Source organism: Numenius arquata, chromosome 6 (genome assembly GCF_964106895.1).
Source record: "Numenius arquata chromosome 6, bNumArq3.hap1.1, whole genome shotgun sequence".
In the NCBI taxonomy this organism is placed as follows: domain Eukaryota; kingdom Metazoa; phylum Chordata; class Aves; order Charadriiformes; family Scolopacidae; genus Numenius; species Numenius arquata.
Genome location: NC_133581.1, coordinates 46,075,452 through 46,099,527, shown reverse-complemented (window position 1 = coordinate 46,099,527; position 24,076 = coordinate 46,075,452). Strand labels below are relative to the sequence as shown.

Below are 24,076 nucleotides of genomic sequence, written 5' to 3'. Positions count from 1 at the left end.
AACTTCCAATGACTCAAAAAAAACCCAAAACCACCAAATAGAATAAATATTTCATTAAAATGTGGAGAGAGATGCTGCTTGTGAGAGTTTTGAGAGGCTGCCAAAGAGGACAGGGAGGGCAAGCTGAGGCGAAAAAACCTTTTGTTTCCTTTAATCAAGAAAGGTGAAGCATGACTCTGGATATATTCCATTGGATACTCCTGCTTTTCATTTCCTGTGCTTGGAAAAAATCTAAAATCTTTCCTGTGTGAGTGTTATGGATGTACATAACTTTGGGAGGAATTGGGAAGCGTATTTGGCTTCTGTATTTGTTCAAAATATATAAATTGTTGTATAAATCGTTGTTGAACTATGCAATTTGTGAACCGTCCCTGCTCCTCAAAAAAAAAAAAAAACCAACCAAAAAAACCCCAACAACCAAACCAAACCAACCAACCAACCAAACAAAAACCAAAACAAAAAAACCCAAAACAGAATAGAGGAACAGAGTCTGTGAGGATTCATAATGAAGTATTTAAAGGTGTGGGAGGGGAATTTTACCAGCTACCAAATTTTGGTCTTCAGAGAGTGGGAGTTACGAGAAGAGCTCACGGAATCCTGTAATTCCTGGATTTTTATCCATTGCCTGAATTTCACTCCTGGCAAGACTAGCATTGCACACACCTACTGTTAAGGGGCTTTCAATTCTTGGCCATTCATTCCCCATAGCAGGAAAATAAGCGCATTTAGGAAATGACTCAATAGTTGTTTTGTCCAACTCTGCTTCTTGGGCTAGAATGAGAAGGATGGAAATTGGTAGAAGCTTCATTGTAGAGGGAAGCAGGAGGGGTGCTGGATGGCGTAGTTTGTTCTTCAAGAGAAAGTATTAGTGAACTTCAGTCCAAGTTTCGACTCGCCACCATCCTGGTGTCCCTTGGCAACTGCTGTCCGCTACGTTGAAGATACAGACTTGTCTATTCTTATGCAGCTTCCTTCTATCGTTGAGTCCTTCCTCTTTATCTACTTGAGCCAATCGTTTGGGAAGAGTTTGGGTTTGTTCCTAATCTCATGGGAAAAGTCCTAACAGCAGGACAGAGAAAGTTTGCTATCACCTGGTGCCACTTGACAATTCCTTTGCTGCTTGTGTCCCTTTTGAGTCCTAAACTGGTTACCATTGCAGCTGAGGCATTATGTTTTTAGGATATGTTGAATGTTTTTCATCTGTGCAACCCACATCTGCCATTGCTTCTCCAGCCCTTGTGTTCAACTGCAGCAGCACAGGCAGTTGCCACCTCCTGTTTGCGCTGCCAGCTATTGCTGACTCTGCAGTGGGGATGGCAGAAGAAGTAGTAAATTTGCTCTGGAGCTGGGGCAGAACTTCAGCTTGGGCTGTTAGTGCAAATACTGCTGGAATACCTGGTGTGTGTGTGGTACGTAAAGCTGTGGAGTAGATACATCCTCAGTGTGCTTACATGGGTGCTAAGGGGAAAACAAGTGGTAGGGCAAGGTGGGTAGCTGAGGACTTAGACTCTTTTGTGGCTGAGTCTGTCAAGGCCCTGTGTTAAGCCCAGCAATCTATGTCTAGATGAAGGCTGCTAAAACACTGCTGGTAACAAGCTGCTGATAGTCAAGAGTGACGGTAGGGCGCTGGAGGCACTTGAACAGCATGTGCAAAATGCTTGTACCTTCGTGAGAGTAATTGGAACCCAGCAACAGGATTATGGCGTTGTCTCAAGAGGTTGTACCTGCTTATCTGTGTACACTGATCTGCATCTAAAGACATTTTCCTTTTAATGCACTGAAACCTTTGGGGAGTGTTCATCTTTTTCTGCAAGCAGGAATTTCCCTGAGGCTTTGCTTCTGCAAAGTGTTGGAAGACTGTCAAATTGCTTGCTTCCAGATGTCATTGACGGGATTTGAAGTAACCCCTTAGGTATGGGACTGCTTAGGTGAGCTATAGGATGTGCTAGGTGGATTGAGCAAGAGGGGGCTTGTTGCTAAACTGTTGAAGAATAAAATTAACCTTTTGGCTGGTCTGGTACAGCGATCCTTTTATTATGGAAGGGGGAGGGTAACTTTTGGAGCTCCTCTGCTGAGAAGACTGCCTAATCTCAAGAGGTTGTGGGGATGCTCCCTCACTGCTTATGTACCTTGGCCTGGCTGGTGCTGGATGGAGATGCCTCCTGTGTTCCTTCTCTATAGGGCCAATGCTGTGAATTCAAGGATAAGTGCATTTATCTGCTTGGCATGGTAAGAAGTATTTCAGGGGAAGCAGAAGCCAAAGAATTGAATAGTAGGGTAACAAAAGAGCATCTTTAAATCCTGCAGACTCAGCATTTTAGGTCTAACCAGCCATCTTAATTCAATACGGAAAATCTTTCTTGTTAGAGAGCAGAAAGAAATATTGCTGCTGCTTTTGAGATACGTCTTTTAGTTTGTCAGTAAAGGGAGAGGCATGTCTGCTTTGAAAAATGTTGCCTTGCTGTTGAGTGAGATAAGCACCTCTGGTGGGCGTTGTCTTGAGTTTTCAGCTCACAGACAAGTAAGAACCATGGTAGGCCTGACACATGCAAAGTCATAACTAGAAAGCCAGAGGCGGCTGCTGCTTTTCTGGCTTGCAGCAACATTTTCTGTTCCTGAGAAAAAGATCAACATGGTGTATAACGAGTTTTGTGTCAGACATACCCTTAGGCACCCATAAAACTGTTGATCAGAAAGAGAATGAAACTGTTTTGTGATCTTACCAATTTTGTTGTTTAGGCAACTTTGCATTTTCTTTTGCTGCTTTTTCCGCAGAGATGTCAGCTGCTGAGACAGCAGGTGAAGTTTTTCTGGTTTAGACAGAACTAGAATATTTTGAAGGAAATGGAGCTATCTGGAACCTCTTCAGGGATAGAAAAGGACTAGAAGTGAATGGAGATTTGTAGGAAGGTGGTAGAATAGATTGAAGGTGAATGAGGGTCAGGGGAGAGTAAAAGTCTATGAAGGAAGAGGGACACAGGAGTGCAGAAAAACAGGAAGGTGAAAGTTTCTGTAGGTGGACTTGTGAAAAAGATCCTGGTGGTTTAAAAAGCCAATTAGTGGCTGGGTGGTTAAGTAGTGTAAGTCCTGAAAGAAGGTACTGTTTTAGTTATGCAAGCAGAATAGAGTGGTTGAGAAGAGTATGGCCTTGGGAGAGAGGACTCTAGTAGAAATACATATATGTGTGTGTTTATTTTTTTTAATGGTTAGGTAAAGGTGTCTTAATGGAGGAGGATGCAAGATATGCCTTTACAACATCAGGCTTTTCTACATGCAGCAGGAGTGACTAATGAAACACTGACAGAGAGTTTAAGAACTTGAGGGTTACAAAGTGCCTGTGCCCTCCAGGGACTGAAGCTTCAAGGCAGGAATCTCCTGAAGGCAGGAGCAGAGCAAGGTGATGATGCTAGTTACTGGAGCATTGGCTGTGTCTGCCCTTAAGTGCTCCAACATCATGTCTGGGAGTTTGGAACGGGAGAGAAACTGCAAAAGCCCATGTAGCAACTGTGTGTGAAACAAGACATAGGGAAGAATTTCAAGTGGAAGTTGCTGCCATGTTCAGAGAAATATCGGTAATTTTCTGAGAAAGTTCTGCTTTTCTTAGTTTGTGTTCAGTTTTATAGTAAAAAGCTGCTTTGCTCTTCTCCCGTCCTGCGTTTGTTTGGCTGCTACACCCACTGTAGAGGAACCCTTCCTGTAAACAAGATAAACCTATTAAAGCTGCTCCACCCTGGGTCCTTGTCAACACCAAGGTATCGCTCCCTGCTGGTGGTGATGCTTTCCAGGTGGGGTCTGAGTGTCACTGTATGTGTGAGTTAGGGACTTCTGGTGCTGCTACTCTGGACTACCATCACCCTGGAGATTTATCTCCAGGAGGCTTAACTGATGCTGCAGAGGCCTTTAGTAATGTGCTTCTGGTGTGCCATACAAAACCCACAGCAGTTGATTTATCCCTGGCTGGGAGAAATGCGGGGTTTTGTTTCTTCTAGCCTGTTCCACTCCTACCTTCAGGACTACCTTACGTGCACCTGCTGTGTAACCTGTCTCCACTAGTGATAGTTTTAGGCCTGCTAACATGCTTCTTGAAAGGGACCGGCACCGTCAGAGTGGTGCTGAGCCACGCGTTTATGCTGCAGCACATCTTTGCTTCGCTTTAGCACGGGCAAAGCACCATAACTGTAATGGTCTGTATTATCCTAAAGCTGTCACTGGTTTTCCTCTCCCTAGCAAAAGTAACCTTTGAACAGTCCTGAGGAACAGCCTTCAGGTTTCATTGTATACACTTTTTTGGATGCAATTGGCTTAGGTTATAAGATACTAAGAAAAGACAAAGGCTTTATCATTTGAGTGTTTAGGTTCAACTTTCACTTTTCTCTCAACTGAGGAAATTTGATATGTAAGCTGAAAAACCTAAACATAGTGACAAGCTGCGATGAGTTTGCCTTTGAGTGCAAGTCTTAGTGAAATCCATGAAGATGGCAGATTTGTTTTTCCAGATGTATTCTTTTAATCCTCTAATTCTTTGTCTTTCCCAACAAGCTAGTCTTGCTGCAAATATTATTGCCAGTAGCCCAAAGCAGAAATGAGTCTTGCTGTGATGTAGAAATGTGATGTCTTTGAGCTAGCATAATTTTAACCTTCGGGCCTTCCCACTTTATTTATTTGCATTTTTTTTCTGAAAGACTTAAATGTTATCTTTAAGTTGACAATTTGCTTTGACGGTGGCTGTTTCGTCCACAGCATTTAGTAAGCTAGACTCAGCTTTTTGGAGTAGCTGGAGGAGATAACACAGTGCTGGGAGAGCTGAGCTTTCTATTGGTACAGGATCCATGTTCCATTTTGTGTCACTGAAGCAGCAGTGAGACAAATAGTTGTCAAGTTTGGTCTGAGGCAGATGACAAGACTGGCAGTTACTGCACTTCTGTTGTGTGGGAGAGGAGGAGCAGGCAATGGTGGTCAGATCACCATCTGCTGGCATCACCTCTGGTGGGCGAACACGCTTGCAGTGCAGTGTGGGTGCTGTGCTGGAAGAGGTTACCCCTGCGAGTTCTGCCTCACCCTGCAGACCTGGCTGCCTCTTGGCACGTGTCTCCAGCTGTGGAGGCTCCACAGGGCTGCAGCACCTTTTCACAGCACTGTTTCTTTTCTTTTTTTTTCCTCCTTTATTTTTTCCTGTCGGTGTTGCTTTGGTCCCACTTTAACCAGCTCTTTCCAGTCATGAGCTGATCCCATGTAAGAGTTGAGTCCTTGGGTGTGTAGTGGTATGACTGCAAGGGGGACAGGGGACGTTGCAGCCTGTCATCTGGTACGCAGGAAGGATGCTTTTAGCATCCTCGATTCTTGCTGCCAGTAAAACCAAGAGAGACTGGTGGAAGCTGTTAATTAGAGGTGTTGTGAGGAGATTTATTCTCTGACTACAGCCAGGGTGAGCAGAGACTTAACTATTTTACCGCGTACCTCTGGCCACCTGCCACTTGTCTGAGGCAGGTCAAGAGTATTTCACGCTTGGCCGCGTCGGGTGCCGTGGAACGATTTGAGAGGATGAAAATGAGTGTCTGTTCTGCATCCTCTGACAGCAGGGAAAGCTTCTATCACCAACTCTGTTTCCATCCACTGAACTCTTAACTTAATTAGTTGCTTTAAATGGAAGAAATTTTTCTCCTGACACAGGTTAGTTAGTAGCACAAAGGGAAGGGTGCCTCCAGAACTGAAGCTTTTGTGTTTTTCATTTTAAAATGATCTGGGTTTGGTGGCAGTATTTCAAAGCTGCTTGCCAGTGTGCAGCCTACAAAAATGAAGCCAAACACATCTCCCTTTCCAGAGCAGTCTTGTCACATTTCTTCTTTCTGTGGCAATAGAGGCTGGCCTCCTTGTTAAATGCAGATAATTCTTTATAGGTAGGAGTTCAAACACCTAAGCAGCAGTGGGATGACTGAACTTTCAACGTGAAGTAGCTCCTGTTTCTTTTCCAGCAGAGGGATTTGGGGCTCTTAGGTATTATTTCTGTAGTGTTAGAGTAGCTTCACCCAATCAGATAGTGAAGTGGGAATCACTGTAAACACAGCAAAGTTTGTGAATGGCAAATGTTGTGGTCTGTAGCTTGCTTTTCCAGTTAATCTGTGTTTCACCTGGTGTAAACCTTAAGCTTGTTTCTTAAGTTATTTCTCAGCCGTTAAGGTGATGGACTCCCTTTTCTCCTGTAGTGGTAGGCTCTCTGGGAGATGGTAGGAAATGGTAAGTTGTAGGAAACACTTTTTTTTTTTTTCCCCAGCAAATCCTGTAATATTTAAAACATAATTATTACTTGAAGTTGGTTTTCCCTGGTGATTCCCTGACTGGTATCCGAGGCAATGAAAGCTGAACGCTAAATTAAAAACAAAACTAAAAAGCCCTCTGGTAACCATCTGTCAGTTGTTACAAATTGCATGGTGGCAGGATGAAACTTGTGGTGCCTGCTCTGGTCTCCGATCTCCCCGCAGCAACTCTGTCCAGTTGCTTTGCAGGAAAGTTTCCTGCTCCTGCTCTCCATCCCTTTGGCTTAGCTTTTTCCATGGGAGGGCTTCTTCCCCGAGGCTGAGCTGGCTGCTGGGATTGTGAGGATAGATGTCTTCATGCTGATTAGTGTCTTTGAGCCGTGCTCTCCTATGCCAGTATCTGTTGTGCCCAGTTTAATGACCAGCTGTAACTTTTTTTTTTTTTTTTTTTTTTACCGTGGTGCAATTGTTCAGCAGTAGCAAGAGAGCGGTTGGGGACCTTTTGCTTTGCCCTTTTTTCAAGTCTTGCCCGAGCCCGTCTTTGTCCCCATGTGTGTGTTTGGAGAAGACAAGGCGGTGGCGTAGGGCTGCTGCGCCCCGGGCCCCCGACCCGCACACATGAATTCATCAGCTTGATCTTTCCACCCCTGCTCCTCCGGAGGGTCGGGTGGCAGCTGCAGCTCCTGTCAAGCATGATGCCAGGCAGGGTGCTTTGGGGAGGAGGGTTACAAAAGGCCCAGCTTAAATCATCTGTGTAAGGGCACAGCGGAGGCTCTGTCACCCAGGCCCCACAGCTTGTCTTCTGGCGCTATGGTTGTAATGACATTAGCATTTCAAAAAGGGGATTACCACAGCCCCCAGGTTCTGAGCTGAGGATGTTTTGGCTGTTGCTTGAAAAGCTGCTTTCTGGCTATCTCTACGCTTCCCCCCCCTCCCCGTGTGGATCCTGAAGGGTTGGTGAAGATGGCCACGCCATGCTGTTGCGAGGAAGCTGGTTGTTTATTGGCCTAAACGTGGGCTGGTAGATGGGAAGTTGTCGCTGATAGCATTCTTTTTTGCTGATTTGGAGTGACACTGAGAATCTCCTAATGGAAAAGGTTAATTAAGGGGTCTGTGTTGGGATCACAACTGTATGCCAGAGAAGTATTTTGAAGTCATACTTACAAGAAGAAGTTAAGGTAATTATACTAGTTTGTCCTGTGTATTTCAACCAAAGGAAACGGGCAGCATGTGCATCCCTGTTCATTCTCTGCCTTCCACACCTCTTGTGGTACCAAAAAACACTTTTTGTGCCCTGGCACAGGATTCCAGGGTGGTTCCTTGGGAAAATTACTGTATTTTTATAAGGTCTTGTTTAAAAACAAAAATTCCTCTAATGAAACTTAACTCCTGAGTCTTGCAACTCTGTTGCATTACCCTCACCTCAGATCAATATTCGGTTGATCTTTGTTTTTCACTGAAATAATTTTCCCTCTCCAATGTTGCTTTTGCTGGAAACTTGCATTAAGGCCCTACATACATGGGGCTGTAGTGGAAAATCCCTGTAGTTGCCATCTCGTCTCCAGTTCCATTAGCTGTAGAAATGATGGGTCAGACCAGGCAGGTTGGTCATCTGGTCCCTGGGGCGAGAGAATAAAGAGAATCATCTTGCTTGCCTGCTGGAGAGAGGCAAGAGTACTTTGTGCAACCTCTTCAACCATGTCTGGGCCCTAAAATTGGTAGCTGACCCACAGTGTCCAAAGTCGGAGCCCCTTGCCTGCAGTGCGGGAGCATGGTTGCAGGGCACATAGCAGAAGATAGATGGTGGTGGCTGCCTGGAGCCTTGTTCTGAGCAGTAATGCTGGTGCTGTGTGTATTGAACTCTTGAATAAGAAGGGAAAGGTGTGTTTTGAAGAGACATTATTGTATGCATAGGTCGAAGTGTTCACAGGCCTTAATCTTTCATAGAATCATTCAGGTTGGAAAAGACCCTTGGGATCATCAAGTCCAACCATCAACCCCACTCTACAAAGTTCTCTCCTACACCGTATCCCCCAACGTGTACTTTGCATGTGTCCTTCTCTCGCCTGTTCACATAAGGCGTAATTCATCCAAGTGGTTTTGCAAAGCAGTGCTGGCTTGAGTCACAGCTGCCCCTTGCACTTGGGAGCAGCCACAAGCCGGTCCTCAGGCGATGAGTCATGGGGACAAGGGGACAAACAGCCCGAGACTGGCTGCAGCTTTTCCTGAGAGAGATGGCAGGTCTGGGCCATAGATAAGCTGTCCCTTAGGGCATCAAGGAGGAGCAGAAGTACAGTTTCCTCTGTAAACAGGGTACTTGGTGTGCTGAGGAAGGGAGGCATTTAACTTCTCTGTGTGAAAACAGGAACTCTCTAAGACCTTCCAGGAGTGTGGTGGCTGCTGACAAGGTGTGTGTGCTTATTCAACGTATTTCTAACTCTACCAATTTCCAGGCCTGTTCTAATCTGCTTATTTCTGTAGAGCACATATCTGTCTATAAACTCCATTAAGGATGGAGTGTCTTAAACATTAGATGCTCAACGGAACCTGCACTGAGTGGAGGTGGAGCTTTTGGGTGCCCTGTGCCTCAGGTGAGCTGGACAGAAGGCACAGGGTGGCAAGAGTTGCAAGTCGCTATGGTCACTCTGTCTTGTCCTCTCCTTTTTTTCTGTTTCTGCAAATGTGCCGGCAGACACAGCTATGCAAATCTGCCAGCTGTCTCCTTGTGAAGTTAGTCACTGAGTCGCTGCGCAACCAGCTCTAGTCGCACGGGCTTTTGAATTTGCGGTTAAACTTAGCTACTGTGCGTCTTTGTGTGGCTGGTTTGGGGATATGTGAGTTTCTGCATCCTCTTTTCGAAACACCTTTTCCGATAGTAAATGATAGAAATGAAACATTCAGTATCATGATGGAAATAGGCTGGAGAAAAAGTAAAACTGTACATCTCAATGCTGTGCTCTAAAAACCTGGGAACTAAAGGATTCAGGAAACAACAAACAGCCTGGTTTCTGAGGGGCTAATCAAATTTTAGGTTTACTGGGGGGGAACCCTCTGTCGATCTTTCCAATTTCAAGGCAATTACTGTTTTAAGGCTTGTAAGAGAAAGATAAGAGAGCAAAAAATAGAATGAATAAGTGCTGGTCATAACACTTAGTGGGATAAGAGCATTTATAATTATTGTGGAGTAAGAGGAGGGGAAAAAAGCATGAAGGAGAAAGTAGTTTTATTTCCCTTGCTCCCTGTTTGGATTAATGAATTTAATTACTTGGAAATAGCTAGTAGCAAACTTGTGGGTTTTTTCAAATGTACTTTTAACAAGACTGCAAATTTTAAAAGAAGAGGAGGCAATTCAGTAAAAATAATTGAAGATGTGAGTAAGAACTTAACTGCTCTATCATCCCCCGTTGCAAGTGCTTTGTGTCTGTAGATGTTAAAAGACCTGAATTAATATGCTTCTCATGTACGGGGAGGGGACAAACCAGGGCAAGAAGATGCAATTCTAAATGCAAGGAAGCAAGATAGTGATTTTTCAAATAGATTCTTGTAATAAAGTTGTTGTTTCTTTTGTTCCTGTCAGCATAAAATAGAGACAAATATGGAAACGAAACGGCTGAACAGAGTAATGGGATTCTGTCTAACAAGCAGCAAGAGCGCATGAGGTGGGAGAAGGGAGATGGGGCAAAATGCCAGAAATTTATTATTGTATAATAGAGCTTATATCAGAACTTCCTCCCTTCTTGATGGTGTAGTTTAGTTTCCACTAAATTGTTTGCTCTTTTGTCAGCTTAAATTGGTCTTTATAAAGTGATATGGCAGCTAAGCAAGTAAATTGCAAAGAAAAATAGCACTGCATCCTCTTTAAATTATGGAAGATACCTGGTGGGATGGCTTTGATGTCAGATATGTTTACCATCAAATGAAATTTTCCAGAGTGCTTGTGTCCTGCTGGTAACCAGTTGGAAGAGGATGTTTTGAGTCATGTGAGCACTGCTAAAAAGTTTGCCCAGTGTGTTTAACAATCTGAAAGAGGGATTTAGTATCCTGCTGCCTTAATTTGCAGGCAATACAATACTGAAGGAGAGCTGCAAAATTCCCATGATGACTGAGTAATGTGAGATTACTCTGAGTAACAGAGCAACTGAGTAACATCTGGAAATCCACAAAGAGAGACTGAAGCTAGCTTTCCCCAAGGTTTACTTGACTAGTAAGCAGGTTGAGGCAGCATTTGGAAGAAGGCAGAAATCCATGCCCTTAAACAATTTGCAGAGGTGGCAGCCCCATTCTGAGTTGTTTCAAGAAGGCAGGGTAGAGACATGTGCCTCTTTGTTTCTTCTTGGTGGATATATACCCCCAGACAATACTAATTATCTGTACTAAAAGTCTACCAGCAGTACAAGAGAGCTTCCTATTTCCAGCTTGTCTGATTTTGTGATGAGAACAAGACGTTGCCACAGCTGGCTGGGCTGTGAATACTGATGCAGGGAAGCTTAATTCTCTAGCTGCAATTCTACCTGGGAAGATGCTTTTGTATTCCCAGTTTGCCCGGTAGCATCAGTCTCTTCTATTATCATCAGGGTTAGCATGAGCCCCAGTGTGAGGGCTTCCCAGGGCATGATTTATTAGAAAATAGTATGCTGAACTAAAGCAGTTTTATGCTGCAATGGAGAAGCAGTTTCTTGTGGTTTTCTTAATGTGACCCCTTTTTGTCAAGTCATCAGGAGGAATGTTTGAAAGCAACATGCCATGATTTGGTCAGTCTTGTCAGGTGCTCTACAATGGAACAAGCATGCCCCCTGACTGGAGCCAATATGGATACTGTAGGACAAAAGTAGCTGCTCGTTCCTGTCCTGGGAGCCCCTCTTGCAAAACCATCCTTGTGTTCCTGTGGGCTACTGCACCCCCAGAGATCTCCTTCACTACAACGTAGTTCTTTCTGTGCAGGTATTTTGCACTTCTAGTCAGGAACTCACTTCGGTCTAGTAGCCTGTGATTGCTCAAGAGGAATTTCACATTATGTTCCCATTGTCGTGAACCTTGGTTTTTTTAATGTTTTTAACCATTTTTACTGAGTACCAGGTCCCTTAATATGTCCTAATTTTGTACCTGCAGTTACATGGGCTCCTCTCAGAATGGAGCATTATGGAAAAGCTACTTTTCTGGGAGATTTTTGCAGAGTCTAGACTGGAAATCTGTTGCCGGTGAATGGGCTAGACTGGGATGAGAAGTTTCCAAGCAGTGGTCTTCAGAACACATAAGAGTAGTCCATGTAGGTCTGCCTGCCACATGATAACTGCTTCTTATTCTCAAACTGCTTTAACTCTGTTGAAATGGAGCTTTAAATGTGTTTTTGCTTTCCAGTGCAAGCAGTTTCTGTAGTTGGCAGAGGTGTATGCCCCTGAATAAGGAGGTATATGATCACAAACTGCCTCTGTTATGGAGGAATGCTCTTGTTGGAGTGTGTTCTACACACTGGTGTGACTTTCGTTGCTGATGAGGAGTTCAGGAGGAGCAGGAAGGGATAACTTCAAAAAGCACAGCTGTTTAGAGGAAAACACAGGTGCAGTTGGGTAGCTTGCTCTTACCTGTGGAGTTCACTGCAGAAGAGATGCTAGGCCTGGCAGTGTGGTTGTTGCAGGATAGTGGGGGATCAGTGTCTTTCCGGAGCAGCGGAAGAGATACTGTGATTTGGTTTCTGTTTACCCTGTGAGCTAAGGAGTAAATGTCAACTGTCTGATTGTCTCTTCCACCCCGAGAATAAGAGTGACAGTGACAGCTTTGATGTGCAATAACTAGGTTGCTGTGATTTGTGTTCATGGCTTTAAGTTCTGATGCTGCGGGGGGCAGGGCTATGAAAGTAGATCATGGGATTTAATATAACACAGACACCTCCACCCACCTCATTAATGAAGGGAATTTTCCTTTTTCCGCTCAGCCATACTGACTAGGAAGAAAAATGGGGGGGGAAGAAAAATCCAGTGTCATAATACAGGTGACCTTTCCCAGGATTTGGGAGGCCTTTGCTTTCTTTGTCCTCAGGCGAGATGCCAAGAAAAAGAGGGTGGAGAAGAACGAGTCTGTCTTTTGAGAAACATCCTCCTTTTCTAGACATTAAATTCTGTTTCTACTTCTTGGGAAGTCACCTTTACTTCTGGTGGGAGTTGACACAGTATAATGGTGTGTTTAGTCACAAAATGGCCTTTTGCACGATTGCAGCATCTGTTTAAGAACTGAGAATCTGTTTTAAGGTTTGTCATTGGGTAACCCTTTGGGAGAATGAAAAATCTATTTCTTGGCAGTGCTAGGTCTTGAACATGTATTTTAGAAACAGTAACTTTGAAATCCCTGGGTATTTGGTGAAAAGATCTAATCCAGAGGTTTTGGAAAAGGGCTCTTTGTACTTTGATCCAAACATAAGGTCCTCTTGTGAGGTTTTAGAAGGCTCTTCAGTGTACAGACAGAAGGAATGTGGTGTCAGCTGGAGGATGTGTGGTCCAACTCCAGTTGTGCTCTGACTTGGGAGGAGGACCACCGGTTTGGGAGGGGAGGACAGAGAGAAACTCTGAGTTTAGATCGGGCTGTTAAGTATTTCATTAATACCCAGATGAAAGATACAAAATATTATGAGGAAGTCCAGGTGGGAAATAAATACTTTTAACGCTTCTCCCTTCTTTCTCAAACTTGAGCTACTTTCCATGGAGGCTAAGCTGTCTCCTAGCAGTATTGTTCTCTGCTCTCCGTGTCAACTGCCAGGATATAGCTGTTCTTATGACTAGCATCCTAGATCCTAAGCGTGGCTAAAGTAGTCTTTTCTGAAAAGTGAATAGGAAAAGCAGGGGTGGACAAGGGGCAGGATAAAGGATGGCGCTGCAGGCTGTCTAACATGATCAGCACTGTGAAATTGAGTGCAACAGCCTTTGGACAGTCTTTGACTATAATTGTGTTGGCAACAGGAAGAAAGTTCTGACAGTGTCTGTGCTTGATGGGATGTGTCTGGTGAGAGGGAGTAACTCCTGTGTGCTGAGCAAATTGTGCGGGGGTGGAAGAGATTGGAAGAAAGGAAAACTACCAGAAGTTTGAAAGAAGGGGCCATAGAATCTTGTCCTGGTAGCTCCCTGCTGCTTGCTAAACGTGGCTCTGCAGTGCCTGTTGCCTTACTAGTAAAACAGTGGGGTTTCTGTCATTTCCTTCCCCTAACAGACGTCAAATCCCATTTTCCCCAGTCATATGGAAGAGATGGGAAAAACGAACAAAACCAGGAAAGCTCTGGTTTCAGGTGATACTCATTCTGTCTTTAGTGTTGGAATGGCTTTGTACTATCTGCTGTTGATCCGTAGGCTTCCTAGATGGTGTATGTTCAAGACATTGTATGTTCCTAGCAGACTTGACGCATGATCAAGATTGGGTTTGGAGCTCTCCCGATTTCTGTTTACATTGTTACCTCTATAATGCATATTCTTCCTGATTAAATGCAGGTGCTGTTCTCTGAAATTCTCTATATTGGTGTGAAAAAGAGATCAGTTACAGAACAGTAACTGATAGGTTAGTAAATGGAACTCTCTCTTTTAGTGTCTGGACACTGATTTATCGGCATCAAAATAACCTTCCTCCCTGCTGGTTTTTCCCACTAGTTCTCAGGCTCAAGACATCCGTATCTCTTATTTAAGCATTCTCAAGGAGTCTGCATACTCAGTTGGGAGACTTCCCAAGTGTGTTTCCCTAGGGGGTGGCATTTCTGTTATTTTTAGCATGATTTCTTTGGGGCTTCCATTTCCTTTATGTGAGAAACTTCACTAACTGGCAAGAAGTTGAACCATAGAGATCTCAAAGTGACATGGGAAGCTTTCACTCCACTACCAAGAAACCTGTGAGCACTGACTGGGCATCTTCACCAAACTCTGGTAGACTGAGCTCCCCTGAGCAGCTGAGGAGACATCATGGTGTAGCCTGGCATAGAATTACTACATCTTGGAAACTGTTGATATAGGGGCACTATCTGTGTACTGTTTATTTTCGCTGTGTCTGGGGGTATTCATTTGTGTCAACTGGTAAACTCCATCTGGCCATAATGCTCGGTGTTATTGCCTCTCTACTGAACTACAATCCAGAGGATACAACAGGAGAAATTTGAACATCTGCTGCAGGGAGAAAAGAAAAAAATCCATTAACTTGTGAATCATCTATTTAAATGAGGAGGAGAGTCTCTGCAGTTCAGGGAATGCATGGACCATAGAGAGACCCTGAATTGTATAGGGGGCATGGCGGTAAGACTGGATGACGGCCTAGAAATGGCAGTAGGGATGTTGAGTTGGTTAACATGGGACGTGTTCAGTTGTAGACATGGTGATTGAGACTGGGCTGGAGTCAGTGGCCTCCACGTCTGACCTGCCCTTCAGCTGCATTTCTGGAAGGGCACAGGTCTCCTGAAGGCCCTGTGCTATATCTGCCAGCCCTGTGTGGATGTCTAGTGCCTCAGAACTAACAGAACCCTCTGTCTGTGGAGCCACGTGCAAGAGGCGCTTTCTTCAGCTCCCTGAAAAAGTGACTTGTGAACATGCATGGGGTCGGCTTTTAGGATATGGGGTGCACTGTGTGTTGCAGGATCTTGTGTTATTCTTGAAAGTGTCCGATGATCTGCTTGTGAGCTGCCTTTTCTCAGAAAGGGGGCTTGCTGAGTCAGTGCCCAGGGCCCGTAGATGCCTGGTTGAAGCCAGCCTTCCTGGGCAGAAGCCTGGTGAGGCCTGGGAAGGTGTGTGTAAGGCAGCTTCAGCGGCAGGATCTGTAGAGGAAGGGAAATCTAGCTGCAGTGGTAGTAACACTGAGGCCTCTGGTGGGAGAACACACAGAAAAGAATAGCATAACCTCTGCCCTCCCCCTGATTTAAGCTTTTGATAGTGTAAGCACTCTGGAAAAAAACAGATGCTTCCTCCCCCCCCCCGCCCTGACGTTGAGGGGGTATTAGATGGGAGCACTGATAGTGGGGAAGAGCTGGGATTTGGATACTCGCTGCCTACCACATGCATTCATGGGATGACGTGGGAGGCAGCTCTGGGTCCAGCTGTGAGGGCTCCCCAGGGTGTTCTCAGCATTCCTCCCAGCTCTGGCCCCAGCTCTGCAGAAGCTGGGAACGCTCATGAATTTTCCCCCATTTGTGCTCAGCAGAGCACTTCCTGTGGCATTCAGGCGTGCTGCAACAGCTTCCTCTGCTGCGCTCTTCCCTGGGGAGCATCTGAAATGCTCTTTTTGTGTGTAAGGAACTTCTTGAAACTGCTTTGTTCTTGCGCAGCTTGGGAAAGATTATGTTGTTGTTTCTAGCTGACGGGCTATAACTTCTCCTACTGTCTTGGTTGCTCTTGCTTAATGTTTCCATTCCAAAGTGTGAGTCAGAAGGTGGTTGTGAAATCTTTCTGCTAGATCAGTGTCTATAGATGTGAGATGTATTCTGTGTTGACCAGAATACTGGAAGGAATTTTTATGTTCTAGGAAATTATGAACCTAAAAAGGTTAAATAAATCTTTCCTTTAAACAATTATTTGTCTTTTGGAATAATCTGGGCCTCCCACCTCATCCTGTTTTTCAGAATATCATAGAATTGAGCTATTATAATGACATTTCGTAATGTAAAGTTACCATTTCATTCTGATAAGTCTTTTGTCTCTCCCAGTGAAGACAAGATGGTTCTGTGCCCCTTGAAACCAAATGTGAAATGTCCTGCTGAATTGACAATGTAGACAGAAGGGAGCAAGTGACTTAAATGTCACCGAAATGTACAAAAACTGTCCTTGCAGGTAAATGCTTAAAAAAAAAAACCCACAACAAGCAAACAAAGCCCAAACAACCCAAAACAACAACAACAAAAAAAACCCAAAAATCAAAACAACAAAAAAAACCCAAACAAAAACAACGCGTGCCCCAAAACTCCAGCTAACCACGCCATCTCTTTCATGGAGCCAGGTAGTTGAAACAGGAGTTGAAATTACTGTCTGATATGAGGGAATGCTGGAGCTGAGCAGGAATTTTCTCATGCACGTTTGATGGAAGATGGCTGCGAGCACAAGCAGTAGGACTTAGGAAGGAGAAAGCAAAACTGAAGAGGGACTACTTGATGCTGTAATGGAAAGTGCGGAGGGCAATAAGCAATGAAAATGGTTTCATGTTGTTTTGGTTCTTCTGCTATTCAAGGAAGCAAGGTTTTGCAACAGCATCTGCAAATCAGCTGCAACAGTCTCTTCTTTTCAATAAGTCAGTGTCCTAGACTGGCTGGCAAGAAATGATAACAGTATCATTCAGGCTTGGCCTGTCAAAGTCAAGAGTCATCCAGGTAAAATGCTATTGTTGAGTTGTGATTCTGGGTACTTTATGCAGCCAAAACTCATTTTCACACTGTTACCCTGTTAACTGTGTGTTGCCCTGAGAAATACTCTTACTGCTTAAGCAAGAACTGCTCTGAAATGATTGATGATGTTGTATGGGTAAGATGTAGCTGAAGGAAGCCACTTGAAGAGAGCTGAGCAAATAAGTACCTCAAAACAATAAATGAAACTTAATGAAATGTCACGAATAACGTAAAAAACTAGCTGGCACAAAAGGAGCCTTGTCGAGTTAAAACCAGACGGTAACACTGCAAGATGGTAATGCAGCATATGTGTCCCTGGCCATGTGTTAGGCCTCTTTATGGCAATAAAGGTTGAAGTAATTGCTGGCCAGAGAGACCCATGTGGAAGAACTACTGAACTGTAAAATCCTGCACCTGGGTTGGCTTTCTCCTATAGAAAAAGATGACACAAATATTAAAGCAGTCAAATTAATCTGTAAATCTTTGTCATTGAAATGAATTACGTTGGTGACAAGGGCCCTTAAACCATCATGTTGGGCTCTCCAGACTACCTAAAACCATATATTGACAAAGGCAGAAAAGGCCCCTGAAGAGGGAAGCTGAGGCAGGGAGGCAGAACCTCAGGTGAGGTAGTGGTGGAGCATGTCTCTAGGCCTAGGTCCCTTGTGCCTGGGCTTTAGTTCCAGCCACTAAGCTGCAGTCTCCTGCTTCAGAATTTCAACCTCTGATGTACGGGTCCATTGCCTCTTAAGTTAGTGATAGGATGGGTTTTGGCTGGCCTTGTGGCACTAGGTAGGAGCTGGAGTTGTGTGTCTCCAAGGCTCTTGGCATCTGTCAGGACAGCTGTGCTCGAAACACACCAGGAAAAGGGCAAAAGCAACCCCATAATAAAGCATTTTGAAAGTATTTTCTTTCTTAAAAATTGAACTTTGTATTGCAATTGTTACAGAGCAAAGAATCTGTCTAGGTTACCAGGGAATACAAATAAGAAGCAAAGAATGTGTATAGTCTTGTATTTCTTGTTGCTCAGCAGCAGTGCAGTGTAGAGGCAGGACTGAAGTTCAGTGGTCCTTGAGGAGACCTGGTCTCTTTCCTGAAGATTTTGTTTCGAAAATAGCTGTACTGTGGGGCTTGGGTTGTATGTTTTATAACCTCTTTTTATGTCAAATGGAAGGAATGGTATTTCATCTCTTCTTACTTGGTTGTCAGGCATCTAGGGCTACAAATGGGTCCTGTCTTGGCAGTTGCTATCTCTAACCTTTTCTTGGTACGTGCTTTTTCAACTGGATATTTTGACTTGCCTGTGCTTTTTTTCCAATGGCTATAGTGAAAGCGTCAAAGGGCAAGTAGTATTTCAAAGGCTGAAAACTCCTTCTATACATCTTTTCTGAACACTTTTCTTGCCGGCTGTGAAAGCAGCGTGCTTTTTGAATGGTTTCCCAATTCTGGCTTGTTTCAGTTTTGTTTATCCTGTGGGTGTTTGGGATGAGGAGCTAGAAAGACAGAAAGGAAAATTTCATCTTTGCTGCTAGGTATGCTTTTGATAATTTACTAATACATCTTGTTAGGCGATTTACTAATTCATATCCATTGAGTTGCTTAGAGCTGTTGGTAGGTACTGGGAAAATGGAGGTATAAAAACAAGCACTCTGAAGCTATTACATCTGTATAACAAGACAGTCTTCTCAAAGGAGGCAGTTGAAAATCTGAATTATTTTATACATTGCATTTGTAAGGATTATACTAAGTTGCCATTTACTTTCCATGTGCTGTTTGATCTCCAGCAGAATCTGAGTGGGTGGAATGTGTGGGACTCTGCCTGTTCTGTCAGAACTGATGGTATCTTCTATGACTGGTAAATCAAAGTAGCAGCAGCATCCCACCAGACCCTGATGCCTCTTGCTAGTCACGCTCCAGTCACGAAGCAAGCTTACCAATAGCTTCACTGCGTTACCTCCCTTCTTTCCAAAAAAAAATGTCTCCAGTTGCTTGCATTACCAGTAGATAGAGAAGAACACATACTGAGTAGCTGTTAAGTTTCGGGTTATACAGGGTCTGACACCATCTTTCCTACTGTCACCTCACTGGCTTTTAAATTGCCCAACACTGTTAAAGTGTTAGGCAATTTAGAAAGGTGTATTGTACCTTGCTCTTCTCAGTGAAAGAGACTTCTTACTTTGTTTTGAAGCTTAATTCTTTAAGTTCACTCTGTGTATCCTAGAGCTTTTGAATTATTAGCATCTGGATTGAGTCCGTATCAGCTAATCAGTTCAAGAATATGTACCTGGTTGAACTTGCAGCATGACTGGGAGGCCCTAAGGCTTTGGTCTCTGGAAGAGCTAGGTTTGCCATGTGGAGCACTTCTGTCACTCTAGTCTGAGGTGCCTTCCAGTTTGAATGGGATGACTTGAGGAGTGTTCAAGTGAGGCTATTTTTGTTTTCCTGCCAGACTCTGTAGAGAAGTTGCTTGTGATGCTGAGCTCCTGTAAAGCCAGCAGAAAAAATGACTTAATATTTACAGCTAACCACGTTCAGAGTGAAAATATGAAGTGTGCTTAAGAGAGGCTTTCCAGTGAGACAGGACTAATAACTCTTGGCAGTTCTGCCCAGCCAGTGGTAAATGATTTGAGTGTTTGTTCTGACAAGTCCCGTGACAGAGATGAGTCATTCTTAAAGGATAAACAAATCTGCCCAGATATTAGATTCTGATATGTTTAATAGTCCTGAACAGAGCCAAAGGTCAGAAGAGAAATGGCGTGGCAGGATGAAAATGTGTTCTCCAGTGTGTGCTGATGTACCAGATTGAGGTTTCAGGATTGCTGTCCTTACCCACCTTTGTCCGTAGAGGTGCTGCAGAGAGAAGGAAGCTTCAGTAACCTTGGGCTTCAAGCTTCCCAGTCAGTTTCCACACAGATGAAAGAGGGACATCACTTAGCACAAAGCAATCTCCTGTGTGCATGCCATTACTAGGTCAGCCTTGGCCAAACTTCCAAATTAGTACTTTTTGGATAAGGCTGAGTCAGAGACAACAGCTGCTGCTGCTGCTGAAAGGATGAAAAATGAATCAGCTGCAAAAGGCTCATTAGCAAATGAAGGAGGCCTAGCAGGGCAGAGCTTTAAAGTGACTTGGCTAGTGTTAGGGATCTTTCCACGCATGTGTAAGAAGATAGACCTCCTTTCTAAACTCTAAAACTCTTCCTTCAGGGATTCCCATGTCCCCTTGGAGTTTGGGACTGCTTCTTGGGCAGATTCATGACTGCAAGTCTCGGAATAAAAAAATAGCAGAAGGTAGGCATGAGCTGGCCTCTTGGCTAAGGGGGAGCTCAGTGTTGTGTAGGTTGGTGGTGAGTGCCTGAGTTCTACCTCCCTATGGAAGGAGAGCCATGAACTCCTACTGCTGCTAGTGTTACCAACCAGGTGACATGTCCTCCAGAGCTTGAGTGGCCATGTTGGAGCCCACAACAGGAACATATTTTGGTAAACTGCCATAGCAATAACTTCTAAGGCCTTATTGGAGAAACTAACCCAGTTACTGTAGTAGGCTGAAGTTTAGGGATTGGAAATGTTTTGTAGTCATATGGAAATCCACAAGCAAGTTAAGCCACTTGAGGCACTGCTAAATTGCAGGCCTCTTGTCACTTGCTGGTAGAGATGAGTTTTGCTCTGCTGTATCCTGGGGTCATGTTTCCCCTGTGTCCTCACTTAGCATCAATAGAGAGACTGCGTTTATTTCAATCAGGACTTACAGACCATTCAGCACAAGTCGGTCATTTCTGTCCTATCAAAACCTGCTGTCCAAAATCAGCATGAACATCTGATAGGCTTTTTCCTATCGTGTCTCATTGTGTGTCAGGCTTTTATCCTACAAAGACAGCCTTGGGGTATTAATATATTCAAACTGAAAACTACCTAGTAGCAGCCAAGTAAACAGCAGGGTAAATGTGCAGGTTACCTCTGAATTAAGACCGCTGTTTAGTTTTGTAGGTTACTGGAAAGAGGTGAGCAGGGGCAAGATGAGAAATCAAAGCTGTGTGAAGAGTGAAGCTGGAAGTTTAAAATTAGCACCAGTAATTGAGGACAGTGGATGTTGCTTGAGTTCAAATGCCATGCTGATACCTTTTCTACTAGCCTGCCTCTACACAGTAGGTGCTGTAAGTTCCTGCGCAGCTGCCTGTTCCTTTTTTGAAAGAATATCCTTGTTGCAATATAAATTAAGATTTGGAAGTGAATGAGCTGCCAGTGAGAGAAAGTAGGGCCCCTGTTGAGTATTCGCTGTCTCTGCCCAGTGCAGCAAACACTTTTGGACTCTTTACATTTCTTAATAATCAGAATTTCAAACTAAAACCCAGATGCAACTTTCTTAGGGGGACCCTCTTAATCAAATTTCTGGGGGGCAGGGAGAGGAAGACACAAAACTAGCTGGGTGCTACTTCTGACAGTGGGTTTGGGTTTCAAAAGTAGAAACATATATTATACAAAGTGTTGTTACAGCACTTGCCTAATTTTCTTCTCCGAACATGTGGAAGTAATTATGGGGTGGCTGGAAGAAGGCACGGGGAGGCCGGAAGCAGACTTGGAAAACAAAAGCAAATGGAACATGTGCCACTTGGAAAGCTGTGCTGTGCCCAAGGAGGAGAGCAGGTTTCTGTATTAAACTGGCTGTTCTGGAGCCACTGTACAGCTGGCTCCAACTGCAGCCCGGATGTAAATTGTTTATACTGTCTTGGCAGTATGGGATGCTGTAAAGTACCGGTCAGCTGGTCTTCATCCTTACTGGACCTGAGCAAGCTGCATGAGCTTCCACATACATCACCAACAGCAATTTTATTTATTTGTATGTGTGCGCACGCAACAGTATGATTGCTTTATCAGAAGATCTTAAAAGCACTTCTGCAGTTGTTCCCGGTTTGTTTCCCCTTCCCCGTTAATGTTTCCGGCATTAATTTATCAATCTTGGCTTTGTTTAAAAGCATCAGGTTTTTGTCTTACGATTCAGTGTTATCCTGGTGTCCAGAATGCCAGGTGCGGATGGGAGCCCCGCTGCAGCCAGCCCTGTGCAAACGTAATGCAGAGCCAAGTCTGAAAAACTTGGCAGTGTTAGTCTTGGAGCCTGTCAGCCTGAATCGTTTGGGAATGTATCTGAGGGGAGCACATTACAGGTGGGCCTGTTACGGGGAAAATAATACAGTTATCATAGTGAGTAGCGTTCTTCTAGGGAGGCAGATCTGCTGCTGGAGTGCAGTTGTGTTTTTGTTGCTGCTTTCCATCACAGAAATCTTCCTTTCCCACATGTGGTTCTTTTGTTAGCCCTGGATTTTGTGTCTTGTTTTTCCCTGCCTAGCATACAGTAAAGTCTGTACTCCTGTTTTGGTGGGGGAAAGGAACTTGAAAGGCATAAAACTTTTCTGCTAAAATTTCAGAGAGAGAGGGAGTTGTCAAACTGAAGCAAAGCTTTCTAAGGGCCAGACAGAGAAAAGTGCATTTTATATTAAGTCAGTGTGTAGCACTCTAGAAGCACCAGTGGCAGCTTCATATAGCCTAAACATTTTGGCTCTTGTAGAATGTAAATAGAATTTGCATTTTAGAGCAAGCTTTAATGCTAATGGTTTTCTTTTTAGGAGAGAGATAAGCCATTGGAAAAAAAAAATCATATTTCTAATGGAAAGACAAGACCCATAATTAATGTTGCACTAGCAGGCTTCCTCCATGGTTGGCTAATCACAGCTGAGTGTTAATAAGCATAGAGTTTTTTTAAATACTGTTGTAACATGTTAATTAAGATAATTTGGCTCCATGTGTCTCTTGAGTTACCAGATGGCGACTGCATTGGTGGAAGGCTGCAATTAGAGTCTTTTCTTTCTTCCTTTTTCTTCCCCTGCCCTAAAAAAAAAAAAAAAAAAAAAAGGCAGCTTTGGTGTGGAAGGGATGGCTGTGAGGGGTGCCTGTTACTGTACACAGTGTAAGTGCTTCTGTCTAATTATATAAATGCGCAGCTATATGATTATATATACAAATCTCTTTGCTTTGGTTTCTTCTCATTTACCCGCATTATGACATAAAGAAAAATAAGCCTCCTCTTCAGAGCATGTCCTTGCTAGGGAAACTGTAATTTCCACGTAAAGACTCACTCCAGTCCTGCTCAGTTTGCTCTTCTGTCATTGACTTCAGAGTAAGCAGCATCTGGAGCCAGTAAAGACAGAGAGCTTATTTTTCAGTGGACTTGGTCCTCTGCTTAATATACAGAGCCCAAAAGAGGGTTATGTTTTGCGCTGTGTTTTTAGGAAGGCTTAAAATATTTTAGGGGCAGGGTCAGCAAGAAGTTTGTGCGCTCACAATGGAGGCCTTTTATTGACTTCTGCCTCCCGTAAGTAAAATATAAAGAGGTCCTTTAGCCTCAGCTGTTGTGACTGGGCCCCAGCAGCAGCTGCCGTCTCTGGTTTGTCCCTCTGGGAAATGACCCATCTGCTCATGTGCTAGAAAAAGCCAGAGTGCTGAAAAGGAGGAGGTTCAAAGTGTGTTCTCCTGGTTCCAGTCCCCATCTCCGCCTGAGAAATTACAGACCAGTGGAAAACCTGGGCATCTGGTAATCTGTCTTTTATGGTGTGAATGCTGTCTCTGGCTAGAAACATACAGAGTTCTCAACTGTTTCCAGCTGGCAGAGGATAGCTTCGGTCTGGGTCCCTTTTCAGAGGTTGTATCTGCAGCTACTGTATTTGTATAGTTAAAACACACAGATTAGCACACTTGTGGGCAATAAGAAAAAAAACAACAACTGAACAACTGACTAACGTACTTCACCTTCACCAGGAAGGACCCACCTGTTGTCTAGGGGAAAGGATTTCTAATGCCTGCTGGAGACATTTGTGTTGGAATTTAATTATGTGGGCTAAAAAACGTCCCCCCAAATGTCCCCAAGGTGCTGGGTGTCGAGAGAGGGCAGAATCTCAAATATGATTCCCAAAGCAGGTCATTCGCTATGCTTCTTGGAGCCAGCCAGCCAAGAGAAACTGTGGCCTAAAGCATGGAGCTCTTCATGTTCAGCACAGACCTGCTGTCACAGTGACGCTTATTAGGCTAGGAAGTGTCCATGGATATTGGTATTAATCCAGATACTTGGACTGGGGAGGACACTGCAGGAGCAGAGGGTGCATAGTGGGAAGCTGCTGTGCTGAAAGCTTTTGGGTACATCCAGTCAAACATCACTGGTGGGAAACCTGAAGGTATTTGGCACTCAGAAATGAAGCTGGCACTCTGACTAGCTGGAGCATGTGGGTAGAGGGGACTTCTTTTATATCTACCACTTGTGCATCTAAGGTACATACATCACATCTATCACTAAAATGCCATCCCCTTGTCATTGCTTTCTCAGCAGGAAGGAAGGTGTGGGTGAGGAAGAAGCAGTACTGTTGATCAAAGCCTCTTTAGGTGCTTTTTCTCTGCAGACCAGCTGCCTGGGAAGTGGTTTTTGCTTTGGTGAAAGACTGTGTTC

At 44.1% G+C, this 24,076-nt stretch overlaps 1 protein-coding gene across 1 annotated transcript in view; it reads left to right on the top strand.

Annotated features, from left to right (window-relative positions):
- Positions 1 to 24,076, top strand: part of SUSD6 (sushi domain containing 6) — a 43,841-nt gene that overhangs the window by 4,830 nt on the left and 14,935 nt on the right. The window lies entirely within an intron of this gene.